The sequence below is a fragment of the Saccostrea cucullata genome, unplaced genomic scaffold (assembly GCF_032062105.1).
Source record: "Saccostrea cucullata isolate Sc308-1 unplaced genomic scaffold, CSIRO_AGI_Scuc_v1 ctg1479, whole genome shotgun sequence".
NCBI classification, from domain to species: Eukaryota; Metazoa; Mollusca; class Bivalvia; order Ostreida; family Ostreidae; genus Saccostrea; species Saccostrea cuccullata.
In genome coordinates this window covers 269,198-280,479 of record NW_026929620.1, presented here as the reverse complement: position 1 = coordinate 280,479, position 11,282 = coordinate 269,198, and the positions used below count along the sequence as shown (strand labels likewise).

The window sequence follows — 11,282 nt, the reverse complement described above, 5'->3', positions numbered from 1 at the left end:
TCCCATGGGTACAAATTGCGCTCCGTTATTAGCAGACTTATTTTTATATTCATATGAAGCAGAATTTATGCAAAATGTTATGCGTGTGAAGAAGAAACACTCGACATTTAGATATATCGACGACGTATTGTCAATTAATAATGGTAATTTCCATTCCTACGTCGACACGATATATCCTGGTGAGCTTGAGATAAAAGATACCACAGAGTCCGACACTTCTGCTTCATACTTGGATATTTTACTTGGAAAAGACACTAATGGTAATCTAACAACCAAGCTATATGATAAACGTGATGACTTTAATTTTTCTATCGTCAACTTCCCTTACTTATGCAGCAATATACCTTCATCACCTGCATACGGAGTATTTATATCTCAGTTGATACGATATGCAAGAGCATGCTCTACGTATGAACAGTTTCTTAAACGAGGTAAATTATTGACAAGCAAGTTGATGAAACAAGAATATCAACAGTCTCGTTTAAAGTCATCATTTCGTAAATTCTATGGTCGATACAATGACCTTGTCAGCAAATACAATTTATCATTGAATGAAATGCTGACTGACGTTTTTCATATCAATTGTTAGTCCATTATTTATACACTGAATTGACCACGGATTTTTTCCGTTATATCCTGATTATGACAACGAGCACACGGCGGGTGTGACCGGTCGGCAGGGGATGCTCACTCCTCCATGGCACCTGATCCCACCTCTGATGTTTCGGAGGTCCGTGTTTGCTCTGCTCTTATTTTGTATATTTGTTTAATGGACGTTGAGATTGAATACTGTTCGTTATTTCCATATCCTTCCATATTATAATCAGAAGCTTAAAATTGATAGCCGAAAAGGGTTCAAATAACGTTCTTGAGTGCAGTCATTCTTTATAACTTTGTTTAAATTTTTTTTACATAATGAATTTTATCATATTTTTTTCTACTTGACAATGCAGACAAAGAGAATGTATCAACAACACAGAGTGAGATTCATTCATGGTTAGCAGCAAGGATACAATTCATATTATCAGAATAAGCTGTATATTACACATTCCGGACCACTACATGAAGAAGAAATGGAATCCGGTTATATACCAAGGAGAGGAGTTCGAAAATGCAGTAATAAGCACTGAAAAATTACAAGCAGCAAAGAAATAGGTTCACAACATCGCACAAAAGAAATCTATTTTCTTAGAGGTAAAGTATTCTTTGTTTTTTTTTTAATATTAAAATTCTATAAAAGGCATTACAGTATATAGTTAATAAATGATTTATAATTGTAGGCTGCGAAAAGTGTGGATGGAACTGAGCCATTGAAATTAAGGAAAGTGTTTCCTTTCCATACAAGAGTTTTAAAAGCATTATACAAGCAGGAGGTAAAAAAATAAAAAAGGTAATTTGATTCAAAGAAATTTAAAATAAAAAGCAGAATTTGTATCATCCATTATGTTTTCTAGTCAGCCGTGGCTATAATCATGATTGTCACATTAGAGTAAAATTAGAGTAAAATGATCTTACTGCAGATCACTTAATTTTCACGACTTAGTTTTTTCAAGAGATAGTCATTGACTCTTCATTAGAAAGACAAAATGTTCACGGTTTGTGGTCACTGCTCTATATATAATCTTACAAAATTCTATTAAACGCCAGAGTGAAATTTTCACGATCATCATATAAATAAAGTTCTTGCGAATGAAAAGAGATTTTCAGTGTATTAAAGCCCTTTTAGTTAAAAGCTATTAAATTTCAATTCCTAAGGATTTAAAAAAATATATATATGACACAATTCTTTATTCAAGAAACGCAGAATGAGTCCTACAGAGGAGGCAGCAGGGCTGGAGAGGGATTGTTTGGAAAATAGAGGTACATGTACATGTACTATGAGCGCTAAGTTCACTGAAAGATAACCACCCCACCCCCTAACACACACACCTCTTATGATCTTAATTAAATGTCCCAACACAACATATAGCTACTCACTAAAAGAGCATGAGCCATCTTATGCATAAAATGGTCCTGTACTTATATCAATAAATTTACTATCACCCTCTTTCCCATTTCATATATAAAAAATAAATAGACACTTGGTGCTCTCATTTCCTATAAAAATTCCTTTTTGAGGATCCAATTATTGGATAACAGATTTGAAAAATTGCACTGTTCTTGAAATTTGCAGAAAACATGTGTATTTGACCTCCTTTACCAAAGAATTAAAATATGCGCACAGCTTACGATCCAAAAAATAAAACATGTTTTTGGATCTTCAGAAACAGAGCTTTCATTATGTATTGGCATATATTTTGGATCAGAGGTTCTGCTCTATATGAAATATTGAAAAAAGCTTCAACTTTAGGTCATTTTCAAAGGAATTTACAGGTCATTTTCAAAGGAATTTACAGGGAAATAGGAAAATGACGCATTTCATGGCGTCATAATGCATTGACTAGATGGAAAATTACGTCACAATTAATAGATACGTGGTCACCAACATTTAACAGTGATAAATACTACGTTTGCTACTTAAACTGATCAGTTTTGATTTTTTCAGAAATTCTCAGGGCCAAATATGGCCGAAAGTGGCTCTACCTCTTTCTTTAATGAATTTCATCATGATAATAATGAAAATCAATTTATTATCACTGTACATAATTAAATATATCGTGAAGAATTTTCAACTGAATCGATGTTATTTTAACAAAATTAAAAAAAGTAAATTAAAATTGAAATTTGTGTTTCTATCTCTTTTTTTCAAAACGCCAAGGAGATCAGTGAACCCAAAGACGAAGCAATGACCACCCTCAGAACTGTTGAATTGGCAGCTTTTACCGTCAGTAAGTTTTGAATTAAATAATAAATAAATTTGAATAAAAAGTATAAAGGATTATTTAAATAACTATTACATAGAAGTTGTTTCTAAAGCCACCCTTTGTTTATTTAGACACACCTTGGATATGTGTTATCCTTGGAGGGACAGGTGTAGTGATACTTATATTCATGGGGATGATTGTTTGTATGGTTAAAAGAAGGTGCCAGAGAAGACGGGTGGACCTCGAATCCCAGTCCCTGACAGAATTCGATGCAGTTGTCATGCGGGATTTCAAGTGTGATTCACTTTTTTTAGTGATCATTCTAACGGTTTGTGTAAAGAGAAGAAGCCGTGAAGTACTCGTGCGAGCCCCCACACCTCCCCCAGTCATGCCAGCGCCTCAACCAGCGCCACTCAGACGCTCAACCAGACAGAGGCGCCCACCCATCAGACTGTCATATTGATTTGTATTTGTAAAGATATTTTTTCATAAACTTGTTGATTTTTTCTGAAATTATGTAATTAATAAACGAAATATAAATATTTGAATTATTTGTAATTTTTGTATTATAGTGTCAGTGGTTCTTTTGTAAGTTTTGAGTACAATTGCTACAGTCTGTTTCAACCATTTACAGATTTGAAAAAAAGACAGGTTGAAACTTAAAACATTTGAATTTTTATGAAAATGGCAAACATTTAACTTCCGGAGGATTCCCCTCCCTGCCACCCCCTTTCTCAGCGCCTCCAGACTTTCTTCGAGTCTCTGCAGGCGTTGGCGAAAAGCCTCCTCCTGGATGGTCTGGAAAAGATAAATGATATTGTAAAGAAAAGGACTAGAAAACTTAAGGATGTATAAAACAAAGGAAAAAAACTGAGGCCTGTATTTTCTAAAGAAAAAAATTATGACTACGAGCACAAAAAAGAGAAGTTATTAGCAGAATTAAATTTGGTCGTAGTCGTAAGTTCTTTTTTTATATAACAGGTCCTCTAGAAGTTCATGGTTAGATCATCCTTAAAATAATGTTTACATGTGCTTTCCCGACTCAATTTTTTTTAAAACATTTGTTGACAAGATAAAAGGAATAAAGAAATATAAATATATATTTCGTTTTTTAAGAGAGTGTAAAAATTGCAAGCAAAAGGAAATATGAAATTGACAATGAATTCAGAGAGTCTGTTAAAAGATTCAGCATCCATAAGTATGAAACTGATTACACATTTAGGGAAAATGCCAAGCAAATATAGCAAGGAAAAATATGAAAAAGACGAAAAGCACAAACAGAAAATAAAAGAGCAGGTGTCTAAGCGCAAATATATTCAGAAAGAGGAATGTAAACGCAATGAAAACGTTATTTTGAAATTCAGAAATGAAGTTAAAAATATGGACCCGAATATGTGTGTGCTTGTTGTCTTCGACTATGTTTTGAGAAGCAAGTTCTCTCGTATTCTAAAGAGAAATACGACAAATTTTTGTTCGAAGTTTGCATAACCGAGAAATATCTGCACAAGTGTGAAAATGACTGTACATCAGGATGTGTTTATCAAGGGAAAAGCCTGTTGATTTGCCACACTTGTCGGAGAAAACTTTTAAATGGTGACATGCCGGGAGATTCCTTTTCAAATAATCGTGAGTTAGAAGAAGTTCCAAAAGAGTTTGATTATCTGAATACATTAGAACAAAAATTGATAGGATTGAATATTTCTTTCACGAAAATACTTGGTTTGCCAAAAGGAGGTCAAAAGGGCGTACACGGTCCTGTTGTTTGTGTGCCATCTGATATACGAAAAGTAACATCAACTTTGCCGAGATCAGAAGATGAAAATCTCTTACTCAAAGTGAAATTAAAGAGAAAATTGAATTACAAAGGATACGAATAGTATCAATTTGTGAATACTAAATATTTGGAAGCATTGCAGTTTTTAAAGAGGAACAATGCGTGGTATTCTGAAATTACAGTAAATGAAAAATGGCTCAATCCTATTCCAGAGGAATATGAATCAGATGAATGCATGGATTCTGATATTAGATCTGAAACTGACGAAAGGACTACACACTTTAAAGCAGATAATTTAGACAACGGAGAATGTAGAACTGCGAGCATGGAAACTGAGTCTGATTCATTTCTTGATGAGAGACGAAAAGGTGTTCAGTTAGATACTTGTTTACAGCCTGCAAACATTGGACAAAATGTGTTAGATTTATGCTTTGACAACGTCTTTGAAATTTCACCAGCAGAAGGAAACAATCCAGTTTCAGTTCTTCAAGAGGATGGTATTGAAGCTAAAACATTTCCTGTTCATTTTCCCACTGGAAAAAAGCACGTACTCAGAAGACAGATCTGAAAAACTAACTCTTGCAAGGTACTTTAATCTTCTGTTGACAAGTGTTGAAGATAGATTCGCGAGAGACTCATCCTACATTTTCTTCAGTCAGTACCTATCTTAATTGAACAGAGTTATTTCAAATGTCCAGATTTCGCTAAGGAAAGAATCTGCATATTTTGACGATGGCAAAAAAAAATAAGTGGTGAAATGCTATGTGACAAGAAAACTTTGAAAGAACTCTTTAAAAAGACGAGGCAGTAAAATTTCTAAAACCTGTAAGAGGAACTCCGCCATACTGGCAAGCTGCACAAAAATATATATTTGCTATGATACGACAGTTGGGAATACCTCAATTCTTTTGCTCCTTTTCATCAGCAGATTTCAGATGGCCAGAAAATATTGAAACGATACTGAAACAGCAGGGTGATTTAAGAAAGCTGGAAGAACTTTCATGGAACGATAAGTGTAAAATTCTCCGCAGTAACCCAGTAACTGCTGCACGAATGTTTGATCAGAGATTTCACACTTTTTGAAAGATGTTATCATGTCAGATGCTGAACCAATAGGAAAAGTAGTTGACTATTTCTACAGAGTTGAATTTCAGCAAAGGGGTTCTTCGCATACACATTGCTTATTTTGGATTGAAGGTGCTCCAAAATTTGATGAAGACTCTGTCACCGACGTTGTTAAATATATTGATCGATATGTTACATGTCAAATACCAGATGAAGATCAAGAAATGCACGACATTGTTATGGCGGTGCAACAGCATAGTAAAAATCACTCAAAGTCCTGCCAAAAAAAAGGAACAGTTTGTAGATTCAACTTCCCTAGACCATCATCTGAAAGAACATTTATTTCAAAACCACAAGAAAAGATGGAGGAAAATGACAAAAAGCTAGCGAAAGAAAGATTGTCACTTCTTTGGGATGCAGTAAAATCAAACAAAGATGAGAGCGCTTCAAGTTCAGATTTATTACAAAGGGCAGGAATGACTCAAAAGGAGTTTGAGAAATGTTTCAGTTTCATAACAAAAAGAAACACAACCAAATGAGCTGTTCACAAACCAGTACAAAATGCATCTTCTAAGAGCTTGGAATGCTAATATGGATATTCAATATGTTTTCGATGCATATTCATAAGCCATATTAGCAAAGCTGAACGTGAACTTGGACTTCTGCTGCAACAAACAAAAAATGAGGCTGTTGAGGGAAATCTGAATGCCCAAGATGCTATGAAAAAAGTTGGTACGGCTTATCTACACCACAGGGAAATTAGTGCATAAGAAGCTGTTTACAGGGTGATAGGATTGAGGTTGAAAGAATGCTCAAGAAAGGTTGAATTTGTTCATGTTGGTTAAAACCCATGTAGAATGAGTATCCCTTTGAAAGAGGTAAAAAGAAAGCAAAACATATCAAAGATTAAAGATCAAATTTAGTCTTCTGAAGAACAACACAAGCAAGAAAGTGATGATATATGGCTAACAAATGCTATAGACATGTATGAAGGAAGACCTGAAAAGGATGTTTTTCAGAAAATGTGTCTCGCAATGTTCCGTTCAGAATTCTCTGTTGTTTATGAATCAAGATTACCAAAGAAGATCAATGACGAAACAAAATTTAAGCCGAACAACAACCTAGGGTACATTAGAAGAAAAAATAAAAAAGGTAATTTGATTCAAAGAAATTTAAAATAAAAAGCAGAATTTGTATCATCCATTATGTTTTCTAGTCAGCCGTGGCTATAATCATGATTGTCACATTAGAGTAAAATTAGAGTAAAATGATCTTACTGCAGATCACTTAATTTTCACGACTTAGTATTTTCACGAGATAGTCATTGACTCTTCATTAGAAAGACAAAATGTTCACGGTTTGTGGTCACTGCTCTATATATAATCTTACAAAATTCTATTAAACGCCAGAGTGAAATTTTCACGATCATCATATAAATAAAGTTCTTGCGAATGAAAAGAGATTTTCAGTGTATTAAAGCCCTTTTAGTTAAAAGCTATTAACTTTCAATTCCTAAGGATTTAAAAAAATATATATATGACACAATTCTTTATTCAAGAAACGCAGAATGAGTCCTACAGAGGAGGCAGCAGGGCTGGAGAGGGATTGTTTGGAAAATAGAGGTACATGTACATGTACTATGAGCGCTAAGTTCACTGAAAGATAACCACCCCACCCCCTAACACACACACCTCTTATGATCTTAATTAAATGTCCCAACACAACATATAGCTACTCACTAAAAGAGCATGAGCCATCTTATGCATAAAATGGTCCTGTACTTATATCAATAAATTTACTATCACCCTCTTTCCCATTTCATATATAAAAAATAAATAGACACTTGGTGCTCTCATTTCCTATAAAAATTCCTTTTTGAGGATCCAATTATTGGATAACAGATTTGAAAAATTGCACTGTTCTTGAAATTTGCAGAAAACATGTGTATTTGACCTCCTTTACCAAAGAATTAAAATATGCGCACAGCTTACGATCCAAAAAATAAAACATGTTTTTGGATCTTCAGAAACAGAGCTTTCATTATGTATTGGCATATATTTTGGATCAGAGGTTCTGCTCTATATGAAATATTGAAAAAAGCTTCAACTTTAGGTCATTTTCAAAGGAATTTACAGGTCATTTTCAAAGGAATTTACAGGGAAATAGGAAAATGACGCATTTCATGGCGTCATAATGCATTGACTAGATGGAAAATTACGTCACAATTAATAGATACGTGGTCACCAACATTTAAGGTTGTATGAGTGTGAGCATTTTACATAACACAAATTGGAATGAAAGTCGCGTTCAAAGTAATGTCAGTAAAAGTTTATATTAACTTTACATAATTAAATAATTCATTATATTGTAAAATCAACTTTATTACGTATTTTTTTCTGATTGAAAATGTGTATTAAAATATCTGCATTGTCGTCGAATGCGTCTCGTATTTTTACGACAACAGACCCGTTTCCGATCTCCATAGTAACGACAGCGCTGGATTTCCCGAAATGAGGAACAACGAAAAATGGAACGTGCAAAGGGCAGCTTTGCCGCCCGCAAACAGATTTTTAAGATATAGAAACCAAACAGATTTTTAAGATACAGAAACCAATCAGAAGAAGAAGTCAAAGTAGTTTCTATTCAAAAATCGGTAAGGAAAAAAGTATCGAATATATGTAACACGCCAAACACGGTTACGGGGGCTCAAATTTTCTCCTACTGTGTGCCCATATTTCGACAGTCTAATCAAAAAGTGCCAGTTTTATAATATATCCTAAAGGCTAGACAATGTTTTAAATAAACGTAATTGGAATTAGGCTGCACATAATTTAGGTCTAATATCAACGAGAAATCAAATGTATTATGAACGATTCAGTGATTCAAGTTGCTTTGTTGATAACATTTTTTCTTCGAGATTATCTTAGAGTTATTCCCCGTTGTGAAATAGAAAGTACATAACCCGGCATTTTACATGTAAACAAAGTGCTCGAAGATTGCAAGGAAACTAATTTGTAATGTAAGTTGAAGAAAATGTTTGAAGAAGTTCAGATTCATGTATGAATAGGAGAGATTTTCTGTTGGAAAATATGTCTGAAATTGAATGAAAATGATTCATAAAACGAACTCAAATTGTGTTGAAATCTTCAAGCAAAAATGTTTTAATGCAGCATCCATTTTACACATTGTGATAATTCAGATTCATTATGCCATAAGAGATACAAATCTGCATATAAAAAATAATGCTGGGGTTGTTGTGAAGAACAATATGTTGGTCTGCATAAATGTAACACATACTTTTATGTTATGTGGTTTTATTTCAAGATCATTTAACACATTGCACAATTTCTTATCATTTATTTACATTTATGTATAAGTAATCTGGAAAGTCAAGAAAATTCAAAGTCAATTCTTATTGAGTAGTGAGTGTCAAGATCACATTCGAGGTCATATCCATGGGTGTAGGAAGCAAATTGAAACCAGCTAAACCAACAAAAAAAGGTGTAAAACCCTGCAATTTTCAATGCATAGAAATTATCTATATTCACAAAGAAAGTGGGGAGGGGGGCAAAGCCCAACCTATGATATCATTAATATTGGATCAAATTTCTAGAAACCTATAGTCACTGTGTTAAAATTTGATATACTTTATTCATTTGTTCACATGATTTTTTTTCCAGTTACGGGTATGATATCAGATACACGCCACGGGAGTTCATACAGCTTTGCAGCTGTCTGTTAGTCAGTCGGTAAGTCTGCATGTTGGTTCACCACCAGTTTTTGTTTATTTTCTTTGCAGAGGTTGCACATATTGAAATGAAATTTGGTATACAGATTTATCATAAAACTATATAAGTCAAGCTTTGTTTTGTAAGATCAGGGCATTGTTTTCATATTTATATCCCCTCAACTTAGAAAAATTCCAATTACCAGTTTCTTGGAGAATGGGGAGGAAGCAATAAGTGTTTTACAAACATATCTTGTTCTAGGACTTGTTAATCTTAAAATATCCTTGTCATTTCACAGGCAGCAGAATACGTCTACAAATGAAGTCAATAGGGAAGGACCTTTGCAGGCTTCTGGATGTGCTGCAGAGAAGTTCTCATGATAACCATAAGATACCAGCAACGATAGGTTTTTATGGGTAATTTTGTTACCTTTATCATGGAATTTGACTAACTTTTGAAAAACTTTTGAACTGGGTGTGAAATTTTATTTACTTTTGAAAAAGTCAAGTCTAGTGGATAATTTTTAAATGGTAATGATACATCACTTATATGTATTCTTTTGTATTGTGTTGTATTTGGTAGGGGAGTATCACATTTATAATACCATATCTTTTCTAGTTAAGTTTACCCTAATAAATGAATATGTAATCATTTATTTTATTGTATTTTAGTTAGAGCGTATGCTACACATATACCGTACTACAAATTTCCGCCATCAATGGAGAAAACCACTTCAACCAATACATATTTACATGTACTACCAAAGACTCCAATTTGTCCAAAAGTAAGAGAAATAACTGTTACTAGGACTGAGAGGAAGGAAATGTACCACAATGACAGAGGTGAAAGCAGTAAACATAAGGACAGCTCCTACAAGCTTTTTGGATTCTTTGTCTACCAATGACAATGTGATGGTACTTGCATGGTCATAATATAAGAAATTAATATGTTTCTGTTCTTTTTCAAGCATTATACTGTCTTGTGAAATTATGGAAAAAATTGTCACAAAGGTTCATGGTTTTCTAGACACTCTTTCATTATTTAAACTTATCAAGTCATGCCTGAACTCATAATCTTCTTCTGGTATAGTGCAGGGCCTTTTAGGCATCATCGCACTTTGTTTAAAACAGGACACAGGCGCAGTGGAGAGTCCTCTATTTACAATTAAAAACTGGTACATGATATTATTGTTTTATATACTTGAAATGAAATCAGATATAATATTATTTCATAAAATTTGTACAATATTCATTTTAATACATATTGTATAATTTGGAAATGTTATTGGAAAAATGTTGTCATAAACATGAAAATTTGCAGAGAAAAGATGTTCAGAGGAAATTCGGGCTGAATATTTTCAAAATGGCTTCACTCTTTTTTCTGAAACTTGGACACAATAATTGATTGTTGTTTTAGTTCATGTAAAACCTATGCATTTTTTATATCCATTACTCTGCATATTGTAAAATTTGTGATAAAAATTCGTATTGCTCATATTTCATTGACAGTGTCGAATCATTGGACAATATAGATGGCTATGGAGGACATTTAATGAAACATTGACTTTTTATATTTAACAAATGAATATTGTTCAGGTAATATATAGTTTATAGAATATTGTACCATGTTCATTTTCCATATAAGTTGTTTTTTTATTGTATCATAAATGAAGACAAATTTAGAGCAGTTGTATTTATGAGAATTTTGCAGAGAAATGCTGATCAGAGGAAATTCGGGTTGAATATTTTCAAAATGACTCCACTCTTTTTTCTGAAATTTGGACAAATAGATTGATTGTTATTATATTTTTAGAAAATAAATTGTTTTTTATGATTCCATTACTCTGTCTATGTTTTATAATTTGATTAAGATCCACAACTTTAGTATTTTGGTGAAAGAAATTAGGTGGCG

At 33.3% G+C, this 11,282-nt stretch overlaps 1 long non-coding RNA gene across 1 annotated transcript; it reads left to right on the top strand.

Moving 5' to 3' along the window:
* Positions 1–9,322: 9,322 nt before the first annotated feature.
* On the top strand, positions 9,323–10,373 carry LOC134281460 (uncharacterized). Its single transcript, XR_009995092.1, has 3 exons — positions 9,323–9,392; positions 9,670–9,787; positions 10,043–10,373. It is a non-coding gene; the product is annotated as an uncharacterized LOC134281460 (long non-coding RNA).
* Positions 10,374–11,282: the final 909 nt, after the last annotated feature.